We start from the raw sequence: 20,308 nt of genomic DNA, 5'->3' as shown, positions 1-20,308 counted from the left end.
AAAACAAATTATTAAGAGAGTGAAATAAAGACATTGCATAATGATAGAATCACCAAGATACAATAATTCTGCATTTGTTTATACCTCACAATAGACCTTCAAAATTGTTGAAATATTCTGAAAAATCAAAAAAAGGAACAAATCCACTAGGATAGTTGGAGACCTTAACTTTCCTCTCTTAGTGATTGATGAACTAGTAGAAAATGAGCAAAGGCATAGAAATCTTGAACAGCATATCATACAATTTGATGTAATAGACATTTATGGGACAGTTAACTTCCACAGAAAAACTCACATTATATTCAAGTGCAATAGTACACTGACCACCATGGGCTATAAATCAGTTAAGAAAAATAGTTTCAGATCAAGTACTATCACAAAATGAAATTATTTGAAAAGGAAAAATTAATTCAAAACTACAAAAAGAAACACAAATCAGTTGATGCTTTTTTAAATTCAAAAGATAAAATTAATATAAACAAAAGCTCTTTCTTTCAAAAAATAACAATAAATGGTATCTATTCAGAATGACCATGGAAGCAAATGAGATGATATAATTACCAATATTTGTGAAGATTAGAAAGAAATATATTCACATATTTAAAATTTACATGAAATGGACCAATTCCTGGAAGGAAAACAATCTACAAAACTTAAATAAATCTAAATAAATAGCCTGAGTTTTCTATTTTTATTGAAATGTATCAGTGATTAAATAACCTTTAACAAAGAAAACTCTTGGTTCAAACAACTTCATTGGATAAATATAACCTATAATACAAAGATTATTTCAAAAAAATCAAAGAGGAAGAAATGCTTTCTGACTTATTTTATGAACATTTCCCTGATACATTTAGAGGAAATAGACTTTACAAGAAAAGCCAACTACAGGCTAATATTCTTCATAAACATACATACAAAATCATAAATCAAATCTAGCAATATATAAAACCATTATATCATTACCAATTAGAGTTTATCCCAGGAATGCAGTGCTGACTCAGCATTTGAATCAACCAGTCTAATTCTCCAAATCACTAAAGAAAAAACAGAGAATGATCTCCACAGATGTAGAAAAGACATTTCATGATTATAAAAAAAAAAAATCAGTAAAATAGGGATTGAATATAATACCCTTAATCTGTTAAAGGACATCAGCATAAGCATACATTGAACAACAAACTTAATAATTGAAGATCAAATATTTTCCCCTAAGCTTGGGACCACGGAATTTCCTTTCTCACTATTCTTATTCAATATTGAAATGGAGGTTTTAACCATAGGCAGTGCAAAGAAATAAAAAAAAATACATATTGAAAAGATGATTCCATTTTATCTCTTTTGAAAGATTATAAAATTGTTTACATAAAGTAATATGAGGACTCCTACAAAGAAGCAACTAGAAAAAATAAGTGAGTTCAGCAAGTTTTCAGCATATAAAGTCAATTTACAAAAGCCAAGTATATCGATATGCTTGAAAAAAATAGCCTAATATTTAATTTAAAAAATACAAAAACATAAACATTTATTTATAATCCCTACAAAATAAATGCTGTTATAAACCCCCTCTCTCTCTCTCTCTCTCTCTCTCTCTATATATATATATATATATATATGTATATGTATAATTTATATATAGAAAACTGATGAAAGATTCAAAAATATTCAAATAAATGGAGTGATAAAACCTGTTCACATACTGAGGACTCAATTTTTTTAAGAAGTCCTTTTCTATATGATCTGTGAAATCAATGCAATTTCATTTAAAATTTCAGTAGGAATGAGAAATTTTTTTCTGGCATCCCCAGGTGTTCCTGCAACTCACTTCATGACACAGTACCCTGGTGGAGAAGGATTGATGGGAGGAGGAGAACGAGGAGAGAGGGAGAAGAAGAAGATTTTGAAAAGGCAAATTTGACTATTCAATAACAAAAATGATAAATTTTATATCATACATTGTTAAGATACATTTAGTAATATGTCATATAAAAGAAATTTAGAGCTTATAACAATTCTAATTATAGTTTTAAAATTTTGCCTACATAAGCATTGAAAGACATTATTAATTATGGTCAGTCTCACATGAATTATATCAATGTGTGTCTCTGGAATATCTGACATCTACACTTCAATTTATAAATAAATAATAGTATTATTTTTTATAAATAATACACAACTATAGACTTGATCTTGTGGTTTCATCCATGGATTTACATGATCACACATGAAAATTTTAACATACATTCTAAAAATTTCTCTTTTAATTTTGATTAGAGTATTCTACATTCTTGAGATTATTAAAACAGAAAAATGGATCCACTGGACTGTACTATGGTTATATATCTATATATCACAGTTAATTCAAAAAGTGTAAGATTGGTGGACTAGATGAAGGGGATTTGAGGGAGGGAGAAGGGATGGAATAAGAAAAGAGGACTTAATCTAACCTAACTTTCCTATGTACATATATGAATATACCACCATGAATCTCACCATCCTTTACATCCACCAGACAACTAAAAGTAAATAGCAGTAACATCAGTAGAATTGAGGGAACAGACCAGGGAGAGGGAAATTCCTGGTGACTGAATTAGAGCAAATTATATTCCATGCTTTTACAATTATGCCAAAATGAATCCTAATGTTACATTAAAATGTATAACTAAAAGAGCCAATTAAAAAACAACCTTAAGACTGATCAGATGCTCGTGTATCAATTATTATAGGTTATCACAACAAAGTTATTGTTGAAAATAAGCCAAACACATTTCTTCTGAAAACTTTAAAATAAAATAATTGTTTTTCTTCGAAAGGTTATGTCTCATCTCAATTTGCAGAGTTATTTGTTAACTTCCTAAGTAGGAAAGGAGATTGAAAATAGAATGATACCAGGTTACTGGTTTTATAGCAAAAAAAAAAAAAAAAAAAAAAAATTCACTATTTAATGTCTATTAATCTATCTCCTATACTCAGTCGTTCCTCAGAACAAATAATTTTGCCACAATTTATAGTTTGGAAGTGAATGTTGATGCAATTTGAAGTCACTATGATTAAATAGGCTTTGCTCTGCAGCAGGGAAAATTAATTCTAACAGTACAGTTAATGGTCTCCATGGAGATAGGTAGTGGAAATTGAAGGAATTTTTCCACTTAGGAATTGGAGTATTTAGAAAAAAATTAGTATATATGAGGCAAATGATTAATTGTGTGGCCTCATTCTTTTTCTTATGTGTGTGTTTCTCTGCCTGTTACTTTCTTGTAATTTTCCTTCAGGAAATTCTCTTTTAGAATTGGTGAAAAACATTCTGCAACTACTATGTAATTATCTAAATTAGAAAAAAATAGTTATTAAGCATTATGAAATACTATATACTGTATAATTCATTAACAGTTCTTTTGTGACTATAATTTTGGTCTAATTTAGATAATACATATGAAAAAAGTTTAAGGACAAGCAATTTTAAAAATATTTCCAGTTGATTTCATTCTTTGGTATTTTTACACTAAGTAATGTATTTATGCAAAATTTATTTAGAATTTCAAATATTCCACTCATAATTCTTTGTTTAAAGGTAGTAATTTGTCTTACATCATGATTCCACAGTAAACATAACTGACTTTCCAACGAATAGTCTTATGAAGACATTCACATAGATGTAATCTATTTCCTGGGGCAGAAAATGTCAAAATGATATTAAATATAAAAAAGGAAAAAAAAATCTTTGTAGGCATAAAAACAGAATTAGGAAAACATTTAAGTTGGGGGTTTGATAAGAATTTCTTGAGTTTATCATTGTAAGTGGTTTTCCAATGACAATTAACAATATTGCATTTCATTTTGAGCACTTAACCATGTCTGGAGGCAATAGAGTTTGATATTCATACTAGGAGAACAGAGATGCTAATTCAGTTATTTCTAAATTTCTTTTTTGCCCAGCACAATTCACACATTTCTTACCTAGTGTAATTATTTATAGATCCCAACTTTATTCTCATAGTTTGTATAACAATTTCTAAGGTCTCCTGAGGTGCCAGTTTATACAACTTAGCATGGAATTAGTGGTGACTCTGGTACCAGTGGTGCAAAAACTATCCAAAAAATTGTCATAGACTTTGGTTTACCTTGAATGTTTTTCCCTATGTTGAAATATTTGAAATGCCGTCAGCTGTTTTTTCAGGATTCTGTTGTATTTCCTTTTCATAACAAAACTCTAACAGTCAAATATAAAAATTACTTGCTTATTGTTTACAAACTATCTGCTTAAATATGAAAGATTTAAATGAAGTCTGAAAAAGTGGGTTTACAGTCAATGTATTTAAATGTCCTTGCTCATATCAGCCCTCACCTTTTAAGCTGCTGCCTCGGTGCCTTTGTGATAATGTTCTTATTGAATAAACGATTGGATAAAAATCATATCTCTAATTGTAGCATTAATTGTTTCCCACTGTCTACCTGTCAGACTTCACCCACTCTCTTCCTCTCTCCCTCCCTCTCTTTCCTGCTTAGTCTTTTTCTTTATTTTTTCTAAGCACGTTAAGTCTTATTGAGGTATGATTGATGTGTAAAAAAAATTTCACATCTTTAATCCATGCATTTTAATAAAATTTGGACAAATGTATACACCTATAATATCACTATGAAGACACTAAACATATCTATCATCTCTAAAGTTGTATATTCTTGTTTGTTTCTGAGTGCTAAGAAACCTGACATAAGATCTATTCTCTTAGTGTACTGGAAGGTACATATTACCATATTTTTAAGTACAGTTTCTATGGTGTATGACACATTTTTAGAACCTATTTTTTGCTGTAAGCTTTCCTACTGAGCAACAATTCCCCATCCCTCTCCCCCCCCCCCCCCCCCCCAGCTCTGGTAACCACAATGCAAAGGAGAAATACAAGTGACTAACAAAATATGGGGAAAAAATGTTCAACATCACTAATCATCAGGAATATATACAACAAAATCACAATGAGATAACACCTCATACTTGATAGAATGGCTATTATCAAAATAACAAAAGATATCTAGTGTTGTCAAGATTGCAGAGAAGGTGGGGTTTTCAAGATGGCGGACTAGAGGGTGGCTGCATTTCACGTTGCTCCAGGACGCAGGATTCAAAAGAGGAGATAGTGAGAGGCTTGGGACCAACTCAAAGCCGCCGGGTGAGTCTCTCCCATTGGGGAAGGGTCCTGGATGGGGCGGTAGCCCTGGAACGCAGGGAACTTTGTGAAGTAGAGTTGCTCGGCGAGACGCCCCGCCCCCCGCTGGAGCAGTAAACACGGACAACTGGGATCATCGTAGAGGAGGCGGCTCAGCACAGCGCTTGGACTCGCAGCAACCACTGGGGCTCCGGGCGGCTGCCTGAGGAGGAGCTGCGTGGCGAGCTGTTTGAACTCAGAGTGAGCGCACCTGAACACCGGGAGGTTGCCCGGAGGAAGAGGAGGAGTGCGGCAGGTCGCTTGGTCTAGGAGTGACTGCATCAGAGCTATGAGCGGTTGCCAGAGGAAGAGCTGCATGGCGAGCTGTTTGAACTCAGAACGACCGCTCCAGAACACCGGTGGCCTGCCTGGAGGAGGAGCGCAGTGGGTCGCTTGGTCTAGGAGTGACTGCATCAGAGCCACAGGTGGTTGCCAGAGGAGGAGGCAAGTGGTGAGTTGATTGGACTAAAAGCGACTGCTCCTGAACACCGGTGGCCTGCCTGGAGAGGAGCGTGGTGGGTCACTTGGTCTCAGAGCCACCGCTCCTGAACACCCGGGGGGCTACCCTGAGGAGGAGGAGGAGGAACAGGGCGGGTCACTTGGACTCAGAGTGACTGCCTAGGGCTACGGGCAGTTGGCGGGAGGAGGAGATGTGAAGTGAGTTGCTTGGACTCCTAGTGACTGTGTAGGAAACCGGGCCACAATCTGGAGGAGGAGGTGTGTGGCGGGTCTCTGGGTATCGGAGCTATTGTACAGGGCTCCAGGAGGCGGCTCAGAGGAGGGGCCACATAGCCAGGTGATTAGGTGCAGAGCAGGGTCCCAGGAGCTAGGTGGCTTCTTGCTGGAAGAGCCGCACAGAGACACGCCTAGGGGCGGAGCGAAGGTTCCAGGACTGCGGGCAGATTCTCTGGGAGAGGCAGCCTAAGGAGACTTGCCTGTGAAGGGTGAGGCTCCCAGGCCCAGGACATAGGTCCGGGCCCCTGGGAATGTTGCAGAGGAAGACAGCCCAGCCCAGGCAGTAGTTGTAGATTGAGGGGAACCTCTAGGAGGGCAACTGACCAGCGAGACATCCGCACCGAGTGAGTCTTCCTGCCAGGGGAGGTTTTCCCACTGGGACGGTAAAACCAGAGACACAGGCCCAAACAGGACTTGCCTCAGCCCACAGCCTAGTTCCCCATTGGATGACCATTGGTCAACAAGTGGAGGCACCACTGCCCACAGCAGGGAATATACACCACCTGAGGGTCACCATCCCTAGAGAGGCAGCTTCTTTGTGGAGCTCCGCATTATCAACTTCCTCCAAGACTTCAGGCTACTGAAGGATAAGAGGGGATATACTAGCAATCTTCAGGGACATTATAAGTCGATAGAGGAAATCTGCAATATCTTAATGACCCACTGATTCCTGAACAATATGAGAAAACAAGGGAAGAAAATACCCCAAACAAATCTAGATGTTACATCAATAAAATCCAACGACAGAATGGCAGAAGAAATGACAGAAAGGGAGTTCAGAATGTACATAATTAAAATGATTAGGGAAACAAATGATGAGATGAAAGAGCAAATGCAGGCATTGAATGATCGCACCAATCGACAGTTAACAGAGCAAATTCAGGAAGCAAAGGATCATTTCAATAAAGAGTTAGAGATATTGAAAAAAAAACCAAACAGAAATCCTTGAAATGAAGGAAACAATAAACCAAATTAAGAACTCCATAGAAAGCACAACCAATAGGATAGAACACCTGGAAGACAGAACCTCAGATATTGAAGACAAAATATTTAATCTCGAAAACAAAGATGAACAAACAGAGAAGATGGTAAGAAATCATGAACAGAATCTCCAAGAACTATGGGATATCATGAAAAGGTCAAATTTGAGAATTATTGGGATTGAGGAAGGCTTAGAGAAACAAACCAAAGGAATGAACAATCTATTCAATGAAATAATATCAGAAAATTTCCAAAATCTGAAGAATGAAATGGAAAATCAAGTACAAGAGGCTTATAGGACTCCAAATACACAAAATTACAACAGACCCACACCAAGGCACATTATAATGAAAATACCTAACATACAAAATAAAGACAGAATTTTAAAGGCTGTGAGAGAAAAGAACCAAATTACATTCAGGAGGAAACCAATACGGATATCAGCAGATTTTTCAATTCAGACCCTAAAAGCTAGAAGGGCCTGGAACAACATTTTTCAAGCTCTGAAAGAAAATGGATGCCAACCAAGAATCTTATACCCAGCAAAACTTACCTTCAAATTTGACGATGAAATAAAATCATTCCATGATAAACAAAAGCTAAAAGAATTTACAAAAAGAAAGCCAGCATTACAGAACATTCTCAGCAAAATATTTCATGAGGAAGAGATAAAAAACAAAGAAGCAAATCAGCAAAGGGAGGAATTATCCTAAAGGAACTGTCAAATAAAGGAGGAACCAAGATGTGTCAAAAATTTAAATATGAACCAAATGACCAGGAATACAAATCATATCTCAATAATAACCCTGAATGTTAATGGCCTGAATTCATCAATCAATAGACATAGACTGGCAGATTGGATTAAAAAGAAAGATCCAACAATATGTTGCCTGCAAGAGACTCACCTCATAGAAAGAGATACCCATAGACTAAAGGTGAAAGGATGGGGAAAAACATACCATGCACATGGACTCAGCAAAAAAGCTGGAGTATCCATCCTCATTTCAGATAATGTGGACTTCAAGCCAATGTTAGTCAGAAGGGATAAAGAAGGACATTTCATACTGCTTAAGGGAAGCATAAATCAGCAAGATATAACAATCATAAACATCTATGCCCCAAACAGTGGCTCATCCATGTATGTCAAACAAATCCTTCTCAATTTTAGAAACCAAATAGACCATAACACAATAATACTAAGTGATTTTAACACGCCTCTCTCACCATTGGACCGATCTTCCAAACAAAAATTGAACAAAGAAACCATAGATCTCAAAAACACAATCAAGAATTTAGACTTAACAGACATTTATAGAATATACCATCCAACCAAGAGCGAATACACTTTCTTCTCAGCAGCACATGGATCCTTCTCTAAAATAGACCATATATTATGCCACAAAGCTAACGTGAGCAAATACAAGAAGATAGAGACACTACCTTGTATTCTATCAGATCATAATGGATTGAAATTAGAAATAAATGAAAGAGTAGAAAACAGAAACTACTCCAACACCTGGAGATTAAACAATATGCTATTATATGATGAATGGATAACAGAAGATATTAGGAAAGGAAATTAAAAAATTCTTAGAGGTAAACGAGAACAAAGAAACATCATATCAAAATCTCTGGGACACTATAAAAGCTGTACTTAAAAGAAGATTTATTTCATGGAGCGCATTTAATAAAAGAAGTAAAACTCAAAAAATAAATGACCTAACACTACAATTCAAAGCCCTAGAAAAAGAACAGACCAACACCAAAAGTAGTAGAAGACAGGAAATAGTTAAACTCAGAGCTGAAATCAACAAAATTGAAACAAAAGAAACAATACAAAAAATTGACAAAATAAATAGTTGGTTCTTCGAAAAAATAAACAAAATTGATAAACCTTTAGCCACACTAACAAAGAGAAGACGAGAGAAAACCCAAATTACTAAAATTCGGAATGAACAAGGAAATATCACAACAGACACGATTGAAATACAAAACATAATTAGAAGCTATTGTGAAAATCTATAGTCCAACAAAATAGAAAATTTCAAAGACATCAACAGGTTTCTAGAGACATATGAATTGCCTAAACTGAACGAGGAGGACATACACAATTTAAATAGACCAATTTCAAGTAATGAAATAGAAGAAGTCATCAAAAGCCTACCAACAAAGAAAAGTCCAGGACCAGATGGGTTCTCAGCCGAGTTCTACAAAACCTTTAAAGAAGAGCTCATTCCAATACTTCTCAAAGTATTCCAAGAAATAGAAGAGGAGGGAACCCTCCCAAACTCATTCTATGAAGCCAATATTACCCTGATTCCTAAACCAGACAGAGACACATCGAGGAAAGAAAATTTCAGACCAATATCCTTAATGAACATCGACGCAAAAATTCTCAACAAAATTTTAGCAAATCGCCTACAAAAACATATTAAAAAGATAGTGCACCATGATCAAGTGGGTTTCATCCCAGGGATGCAAGGTTGGTTCAACATCAGGAAATCAATAATTGTAATTCACCATATCAACAGACTTAAAGTCAAGAATCACATGATTATTTCGATAGATGCAGAAAAAGCATTTGATAAAATACAGCATCCCTTCATGCTTAAAACACTAGAAAAAATAGGGATAGTGGGAACATTCCTTAACATTGTAAAGGCCATGTTACACTAAGTCCATGGCTAATATCATTCTAAATGGTGAAAAATTGAAAGCATTCCCTCTAAAAACTGGAACAAGACACAGATTCCCTCTTTCACCACTTCTATTCAATATCGTCCTTGAAACTCTAGCCAGAGCAATTAGACAGACCAAAGAAATTAAAGGGATACGAATAGGAAAAGAAGAACTCAAACTATCCCTATTTGCTGATGATATGATTGTATACTTAGAGGAACCAGGAAATTCCACCAGAAAACTTTTAGATCTCATAAGTGAATTCAGTAAAGTAGCGGGATATAAGATCAATGCACATAAATCTAAGGCATTTTTATACATAAGCGATGAACCTTCAGAAAGAGAAATTAGGAAAACTACCCCATTCACGATAGCTTCGAAAAAAATAAAATACTTGGGAATCAATCTCACAAAAGAGGTGAAAAACCTCTACAATGAGAACTACAGAACACTAAAGAAAGAAATTAAAGAAAACCTTAGAAGATGGAAAGATCTCTCATGTTCATGGATAGGAAGAATTAATATTGTCAAAATGGCCATACTACCAAAAGTGCTATACAGATTCAATGCAATTCCAATTAAAATCCCAATGATGTACCTTACAGAAATAGAGCAAGCAATTATGAAATTCATCTGGAAGAATAAAAAACCCAGAATAGCTAAAGCAATCCTTAGCAGAAAGAGTGAAGCAGGGGGTATCGCAATACCAGATCTTCAACTCTACTACAAAGCAATAGTAACAAAAACGGCATGGTATTGGTACCAAAATAGAAAGGTGGATTAATGGTACAGAATAGAGGACACGGACACAAACCCAATTAAATACAATTTTCTCATACTAGACAAAGGTGCCAAAAATATGCAATGGAGAAAAGATAGCCTCTTCAACAAATGGTGCTGGGAGAATTGGAAATCCATATGCAACCTAATGAAACTAAACCCATATCTCTCACCATGCACGAAACTAAACTCAAAATGGATTAAGGATTTCAGAATCAGACCAGAGATCCTTCAGATTATAGAAGAAAAAGTTGGTCCAGATCTTCAACATGTCGGCTTAGGACCAGACTTCCTCAACAGGACTCCCATAGCACAGGAAATAAAAGCAAGAATTAATAACTGGGATACATTCAATCTAAAAAGCTTTCTCTCAGCAAAGGAAACTCTCAGCAATGAGAAGAAAGAGCCTACAGAGTGGGAGAAAATCTTTGCCAATCATACTTCAGATAGAGCACTAATCTCCAGAATCTATAAAGAACTCAAAAAACTCTACACCAAGAATGCAAATAATCCAATCGACAAATGGGCTAAGGAAATGAATAGACACTTCACAGAAGAAGATCTACAAGCAATCAACAAACATATGGAAAAATGTTCAACATCTCTAGTAATAAGAGAAATGCAAATCAAAACCACCCTAAGATTCCATCTCACCCCAATTAGAATGGCGATTATCAAGAATACAAGCAACAACAGGTGTTGGCGAGGATGTGGGGAGAAAGGTACACTCATACATTGCTGGTGGGGCTGCAAATTAGTGCAGCCACTCTGGAAAGAAGTATGGAGACTCCTTAGAAAACTTGGAATGGAACCACCATTTGACCCAGGTATCCCACTCCTTGGCCTATGCCCAAAGGACTTAAAATCAGCATATTACAGAGATACAGTCACATCAATGTTCATAGCTGCTCAGTTCACAATAGCCAGATTGTGAAACCAACCTAGATGTCCTTCAATTGATGAATGGATAAAGAAACTCTGGTATATATATATATATACACAATGGAATATTACTCAGCCATAAAGAATGATAAAATTATGGCATTTGCAGGCAAATGGATGAAACTGGAGAATATCATGCTAAGTGAGATAAGCCAATCTCAAAAAACCAAAGGAAGAATGATATCACTAATAAGCGGATGATGACACATAATGGGGGGTGGGAGGGGTTAATGTTGGGGTTGGAGTTGGGTTTAGGGAAAGGGGCAAGAATGGAGGAAGGAAGGACTGTATAGAGGGAGGGGAGGGGTGGGAGGGGTGGGGGAGAAGAGAAAAAAATGGCAGAATGAATCAAACAACATTACCCTGTGTAAATTTATGATTACACAAATGGTATGCCTTTACGCATGTACAAATAGAGAAACAACATGTATCCCATTTGTTTACAATAAAAAAAAAAAAGATTGCAGAGAAATTGGGATCTTTATATGACATTGGTAAGAATAGAAATTGGTACTGAGGAAAACAGTACGGAGGTTGTTCAGAGTATCAAAAATAGACCCATCCAATGATCCAGCAATTCCACTTCTGAGTATGTCCAAAGGGAATGAAATCAAAGTGCTGAGGAGGTATCTGCACTCTTATGTTAACCATAACATCTACAATATCCAAGATATAGATATAATCCAAATACCCATCCACAGATTAATGAATAAAAAATATTACATGCATTTAACAACATTATTTAACATTAAAAAATAAACAAAAATTATTTCACTTTAGAAAGTGTAGAACCTGCAGGACATTATGCTAAGTAAAATAAGCCAGTTACAGAAGGACAAATACTTCATGATTTCATTCATATTGGCATATAACATAGTCTCAATGTCTTTCAAATCTGGCAATCTACTAGATATTTCTACTAGATGAACAGCTGTAGGATTAAACTTAAACTTCTTGGTAAGTGGGTGCTCCACTGTAATAGGAGGCTATTGGTGGCACTCACTGCATCCTCTTCACCCAAACATACACCTCCTGTCAGCATGAGCCTCCGCTGCCAGGCTCACAAATGTCTGCGGATTAAATCTATAGTGAGAATTACAATTCTGAGCACTCCAACCTCACTGTCAATCAAATAAGGCCAGACTTTATCTAATAGTACCTCAGTGCACATCTCCTCCTTTCTTTCTCTGCGGTTCTCACTCTGCTCCATGAGTTCCTGAAGAACATGCCTTTATTAAAAATCATATGCCACTGAGTCCTTTCCTCAGTTTGTGCTTTCAGGACCCTCGGCAAGGCATCTATACTTGTCAACCCAACTGTTCTCTGAATCAGACTCAAAATCCAGAAATATTTTATACTGTGTCAGGTGTTTTAGCATAATCCAAATCAGTACTAAAATTTTCATGCATCACTTAAATTTATTGATTTCTCACTTTGTCTTTATGAAGACTACGACTTAACTTTGTGACCAGTTCTGTGTTATTTGTATAACCTTCATAACATCAGCTTAATCACCATTCATCAATTCATTTTGACAGCAATATTAGGCTAATTTTATTTCTGTTACTTGTTAATTTCAACACCCTACAAACATTTTCCTTTAGAATAAAGAACATGGTCAAAATTCCTTATAATGTGGCATGGAAAATCCTCCCAAATTTTAATCAACCTTTTATCTTCTTAATCACAAATGACACCAGATGAGGTTCCTTCATCATCATCTATCAAGATACTGCCTCTGATGCCCACTTCTTTTTTATTTATTTTTTATTTTTTATTATTTCTTATTCATTGTACACAAATTGGTTACAACTCTTGTTTCTCTGGTTGTACACGAAGTAGAGTCATACCAAAAGGACTTAACATCAGCATACTACAGTGACGCAGCCACATCAATATTTATGGCAGCTCAATTCACAATAGCTAGATTGTGGAACCAAACTAGATGCCCTTCAATAGATGAATGGATAAAGAAATTGTGGTATATATACAGAATGGAACATTATTCAGCCATAAAGAAGAATAAAATTATGGCATTTGCAGGTAAATGTATGGAGTTGGAGAATATCATGCTAAGTGAAATAAATCAATCCCAAAAAAAACAAGGATCAAATTATTTCCCTGATAAATGAATGAAGATACATAACTGGGGGGAAAAGGTAAAGGAAGAATGGAGGAAGGATGGATTGTGCAGAAGGAAATGAAGGTTGGGGAGTGGGGGGGAGGGGAGATAATAGAATGAGACAGACATCATTATCCTATCATACTCACTTCTTTAAGAACTTCACCAAGAATTCTTCCCTGATCATCTAAATCTGAAGTAATATTTTCCTTATTTGAATTTATACAATACTTTTTGAACTTGTGAAGCATAGTATATAGGCATCATGCTTTAGTTATTTTTAAATGATTTATTTCCCTTCTTAGATTGGAACTCTTTGTGTTACTCATTGTTTGGGCTTTCATAAAATCTAGTGTAGTGCCAATCACAAGATAAAGTTGGAGTATCTCTGTACTCTTATTAGGAGCTTGCTTTCTCTAGTGTAACATAATCTTGAGCTCTATGCATTATCCTACTCAAGGTGGAAAATTAACTATAGTGTCTAAATGACTATAATCACAAATTGTGACCTAGGCATATTAAATAAGCAAGAGCTGCCAAATCCATTAAATAAAACAAGTGCATTCAAATCAGCTGGATGAATTATTTAAAATATAATTTCCTTGGCATCACCTTTAGAGGTTTCACTGTCAATCAAGAGTAATTGCTCAGGTGATTATAAAACGCTCTAGAGTGGGGGGGACACACAAAAAGAAAAGAAGAAAAGTAGTATCTTAAGTCTAATCAAAACCAAATAGAATCAGTCTTGATTCAATATTCACATGACACCACTTGCTGATAATCTCAACTCTGATTTTCTTGTTGTTATCATTTGCCTTTTCTGGGATCCATCCCTTTCCTGAAACCAAATTGCTTTGCTTTGGATCTCAAATAGTTTTAAACCTTTCTAACTAGAATGTTTTAAAGGAAATTCTGCAGTGTCACTTCTAGGTAATAGTCTGAATTTATTTAGGATTAACAAAGAATACAGTGGATTGAATGACACTTTTGGGGGATAAAGAATAAATTTAAATTTATAAACAATAGATTGATACAAATTGATAATCAATGTAGGATAGATAAATCAATATAAGGTAGATAAATAGGTAGAGGTGAGTGAAATTATATACATATATATATATGTATTTGATGAAGTCTTATAAAATGAAAGTCCAATGTAAGTATCTGTAGAGCATCCTGACATAGGGAAAAGTTAGAATAAAGCCCTCGGGTGGGAGCTCAGGGAGGAACAGAATGGAGGTCCCTGTGTTTAGTGTCAAGAAAAATACTTTGGAGAACAGTAGGAGTTGAACCACTAATCAAAATACTGCATAGTTAAATGTAAAATTTTCAGTAACTGTGATAAAGCAGTATTTCAAATGGTGCCACTAATATGATTAAGAAAGGCATCATGTAGGATGGAAGATTATTGAAAAAGTGAAGACTACATTTGGCTGGATCTGTTCAGGATTACTGAGTTTACTTCCTTTGTCACAGAATGAACTGTCATGACATCTCAAGTTATTTTTGTTCTACAACTAATTTTTTGTGATATAGAATTGTGGCAATGAGAGAATGTTAGCGGAGTATTTAACTCATCCATAAACAATAATTGAAATATTTTTTTCAAATATCAAAATCACAACATCAAACATTTTTTTAAGTTATGAGTTGTATGGATTTTGGTCTTATTTTACTTTGTGAAACCAGCCTCAGGTCACTTCAGAGTATAGTATTTTTTATTTAATAATGTGCCCCATGAGAATACATTGACAGTGTTGTCTTCAAACATGATTAGTAAACTAATAAATAAGCCCCACAGTACTTATAAAAAGAACAAATTTTATTTCTTTGACTGACCTAATAAATCTTTGCTCACTTGACATGGTATATTTGGTATATTTTTATTTGGTATATTTGGTATCTAAAATTCTCATATTTAATTCTCTTGTGCCTCTTCAACCAAGAATACAGTTTTCCAAAGTTTTATACAATAAGAAATCTATTCCTGCTTAGAGTATGAATATACTGTAAAAGTAAAGCATAAGTGGAAAATCAAGTAATTAAAATTTTAGAACAAAATGCAATATACATATACAAACTCTTAAAACACTTGTACATTCCACATGTCATGTTTTTGAAAAAGAATAAGTGGACTAATGAAACAACATATAATTCTTCAAAATTGATTTAGCAAATAAAGGAAAATGAATGCCAATGGTACTCTAGAAATAAAGCTATTTTGTGTGTTTGATTAAATAACTGATCTTATGATGTGTTTAAATTAGTGATTTAATTCTACTGATTTGACTTTGAAGTAAAAAATGCTAGGAAACATTAAGAACAGAAGGTGGCAGGGCTGTCCTGGAAATGTGCTTCTGCTAATAAATGTTTGTACTGCACTTAGATTATTTTTCTTCATAACATTTATAGAAAGGCTCAGGTTTTCAAACTCACTGCTGTACCTATTAATATGACCCTTTTATCAGATTCATTAAGTCAGTCATTTTAATCACAGTTTACTTTATAATTCTCAAAAATATATCTCAAAGCTTTAAGCTGTTGGAAACAAAAACAACAATGATTTACATTGTTTCCCAATGAATGGATAGGTCAAAAGTAACCATATATATTTTAAATACTCTTTTATCAACAGATATTCCTGTGAAAAGTTTCTTAATGTTTGCTCATTTTATAAACTTTGACACAATGACAATTTTAATGACTGCATTTATTTAAGTTGCAAGATGTTGGATAATCTTCTAACAGAACATGTAGGATATAGGGTTACCATTAAAATATTCCTTGTGCCATTGTAATTTACTTTATGTTTTATTATAATCAAAGAAAGGTTTGTAGTCTCATGAAATCTAGATGGATGCTATGGAATTATTTTATGGAGATTATTTAGAACTTATAATTCTTTGAATTCAATTATTAAAACTAAGGACAAGGATGTTAATTGTAATAATTTTTCTATTAATTTCAAATAAAAACTAAGAGAAACATAACCAATAATCTCTTCTCTCCCCACCCATATTTTTTTCTATTTGTATATTTAATTTTAATTTATATTTAATAGTGGTGTTCACTTTAACATAATGATACATACATGGACTATAATTTGCTCCAATTTGATGTTATCCCACTTACTGATTCTTGGTTGTATTTTTTGATCTTTATGGGTCTTCCTAAGGTGGTTGGTGCTCAAGTCAATGTGGAGTATCAACCTTATGTTTTCTTTCAGCAGTTGCAAAATACCTTATCTAGTTCCTAGATCTTTGATCCACTTTGAGTTGACTTTTATGCAGGGTGAGAGGGAGAGATCTAGTTTCATTCTTCTACACAAGAATATTCAGTTTTCCCAGCACCATTTTTTAAAAAGACTATCTTTTCTCCAATATGTGTTTTTGGCACCTTTTTTCCCACACACATTTTTTAAAATTAAAACATGTAGCTTTCCAACAGAAAATTTAATAGACAAATTAAAGGAAGTAGTGTTCAACTTTTAGACTATTTCATGGTCTGAATATCACATGAGATTAACTTTAAAAATTACAGAAAAATTGGAAATCTATGGGATTCATAGAAAATATAACAGGAATAAAGAAAAAAATTAGAACTCATGAGAATAATAGGAAGCACAAAAAGTTAAACTGGAAAAACAGTAACAATTAAAATATCTTGGAAAAAATTTCACTTAGGACACATGAGATTTCTAATACCCTTACATAGAATTTAACAGTCAAAAGATCACAACAAATTCAAAGAATGCTGTTAATCTTGTGAAAATAAAGTTCAGAAATAGATTAAAATTTGCAAGAAAATTCAATTTTTCTATATATCCCTGAGTTAAAGATTAAATAAGATACAAGAAATATTAATATATGAGGCTCAAATGGATCATATATTTCACTGAAGTATGTGGAATCATAGAAGTATCAAAATAAACAAGGGGTGGTTTTTTAATTATACAGAATGAGAAACACTTTCCTAACTCAAAATCTATGCATTAATAAAATTTTTTTAAAAAACTATTTGACTACTTTTGAGGATTCTATGGAAACTATTTATTATTCTGAAAGATAATATGAAATTTAAAACAATTTTCCTGTCTTTCTGTTACATACTTGATATCTAGGAAATCAAACAGTAGTTTTAGAAAAGATAATTAATATAAATGGGTGTTCCAATGCAATGATTACGAAAATATGCCCATCAATTATTTGGCACTTCTTCCTTCAAAACATGGTGCCTAGTTGTGCTCCTCATCCAGTGATGGAAATAAGAATTTGTAACTTAAATGATTACATTATAAATAACCTAAGACCTATCTTCCTCCTCTTGTATCCTTTGCACTGGAAGGACTCTTGAGGCCATATAAGGACAGCTAAAGTCTTTCCTAGTACTTTCACAGGAATTAACCAAAAAAGAACATAAGTTTGGAAGACTGTGTACTCACATTTAGGAAATGAGATTTGCTGATACATTTTGAAATCTTCAACTCTAGCCCTCTCTGAGGATTTTACAAGCCTTATCTCTCCATGTCAGAGTTTGAACCGTTTCACAATTCTGCTCCTAGCAGTAATCTCTCAAAGGGAACTCTGTCTAGGAGAGTGAAATTGTTCTAGAGATTTCTGGCATCTGCCACTGCTGGGAAAGGCCTCTGTACCCTCTGTACTTCCCTGTTGCACTATCTTGACATGATGTCTAGATCTCCAGTCTGATTCTCCCGGACTTTGTTACCTCTACCAGTGTCCGGCAGTTTGGGATTTCTCTTTTCTTATGTGGTTGGAAATACTGCTTTTAGATGCACTTTTTTCTATTTCTCTTCTTTGTTTGGTTTCCTGGAGAGAAAGTATGACAAATTAAATTTCTTATATTCCTATAAGATTTAAGTAAAATTTTTTTAAATTTATTTTTTATTGTAAACAAATGGGATACATGTTTCTCTGTACATGGAGTAAAGGTGCACAATTGTGTAATCATAAATTTACATAGGGTAATGTTGTTTGATTCATTGTTATTTTTCCCCTTCCCCCCATCCGTCCCACCCCTCTTTTACCTCTATACAATCCTTCCTCCATTCTTACACCCCTCCCTAACCCTAACTCTAACCCTAACACTAACCCCTCCCAGCCCCCATTATGTGTCATCATCCACTTATCAACGAGATCATTCATCCTTTGTTTTTTTGAGATTGGCTTATCTCACTTAGCATGATATTCTCCAATTTCATCCATTTGCCTGCAAATGCCATAATTTTATCATTCTTTATGGCTGAGTAATATTCCATGGTATATATATGCCACAGTTTCTTTATCCATTCATCAATTGAAGGGCATCTAGGTTGGTTCCACAATCTGGCTATTGTGAATTGAGCAGCTATGAACATTGATGTGGCTGTATCTCTGCAGTATGCTGATTTTAAGTCCTTTGGGTATAGGCCAAGGAGTGGGATAGCTGGGTCAAATGGTGGTTCCAATCCAAGTATTCTAAGGAATCTCCACACTGCTTTCCAGAGTGGGTGCACTAATTTGCAGCCCCACCAGCAATGTATGAGTGTACCTTTTTCCCCACATCCTCACCAACACCTGTTGTTGCTTGTATTCGTGATAATCGCCATTCTAATTGGGGTGAGATGAAATCTAAGGGTAGTTTTGATTTGCATTTCTCTTATTACTAGAGATGTTGAACATTTTTCCATATGTTTGTTGATTGCTTGTAGATCTTCTTCTGTGAAATATCTGTTCATTTCCTTAGCCCATTTGTTGACTGGGTTATTTGCATTCTTGGTGTAGAGTTTTTTGATTTCTTTATAGATTCTGGAGATTAGTGCTCTATCTGAAGTATGAGTGGCAAAGATTTTCTCCCACTCTGTAGACTCTTTCTTCTCATTGCTGATAGTTTCCTTTGCTGAGAGAAAGCTTTTTAGTTTGAATGTATCCCAGTTATTGATTCTTGCTTTTATTTCTTGTGCTATGGGAGTCCTGTTGAGGAAGTCTGGTCCTAAGCCGACATGTTGAAGATCTGGACCTACTTTTTCTTCTATAATCTGAAGGATCTCTGGTCCGATTCTGAGGTCCCTAATCCATTTTGAGTTGAGTTTTGTGCACAGTGAGAGATATGGGTTTACTTTCATTCTGTTGCATATGGATTTCTAATTTTCCCAGCACCATTTGTTGAAGAGGCTCTCTTTCTCCCTTGCATATTTTTGGCACCTTTGTCTAGTATGAGAAAATTGTATTTAATTGGGTTTGTGTCTGTGTCCTCTATTCTGTACCATTGATCTACCTTTCTATTTTGGTACCAATACCATGCCGTTTTTGTTACTATTGCTTTGTAGTAGAGTGGAAGATCTGGTATTGCGATATCCCCTGCTTCGCTCGTTCTGCTAAGGATTGCTTTAGCTATTCTGGGTTTTTTATTCTTCCAGATGAATTTCATAATTGCTTGCTCTATTTCTGTAAGGTACATCATTGGGATTTTAATTGGAATTGCAATGAATCTGTATAGCACTTTTGGTAGTATGGCCATTTTGACAATATTAATTCTTCCTATCCATGAACATGAGAGATCTTTCCATCTTCTAAGGTTTTCTTTAATTTCTTTCGTTAGTGTTCTGTAGTTCTCATTGTAGAGGTCTTTCACCTCTTTTGTGAGATTGATTCCCAAGTATTTTATTTTTTTCGAAGCTATCGTGAATGGGGTAGTTTTCCTAATTTCTCTTTCTGAAGATTCATCACTTATGTATAAAAATGCATTGGATTTATGAGCATTGATCTTGTAACCTACTACTTTACTGAATTCACTTATGAGTTCTAAAAGTTTTCTGGTGGAATTTCCTGGTTCCTCTAAGTATATAATCATATCATCAGCAAATAGG

This window comes from Sciurus carolinensis, chromosome 6, assembly GCF_902686445.1.
Source record: "Sciurus carolinensis chromosome 6, mSciCar1.2, whole genome shotgun sequence".
Taxonomy (NCBI): Eukaryota; Metazoa; Chordata; class Mammalia; order Rodentia; family Sciuridae; genus Sciurus; species Sciurus carolinensis.
This window is presented reverse-complemented; position numbering follows the sequence as displayed.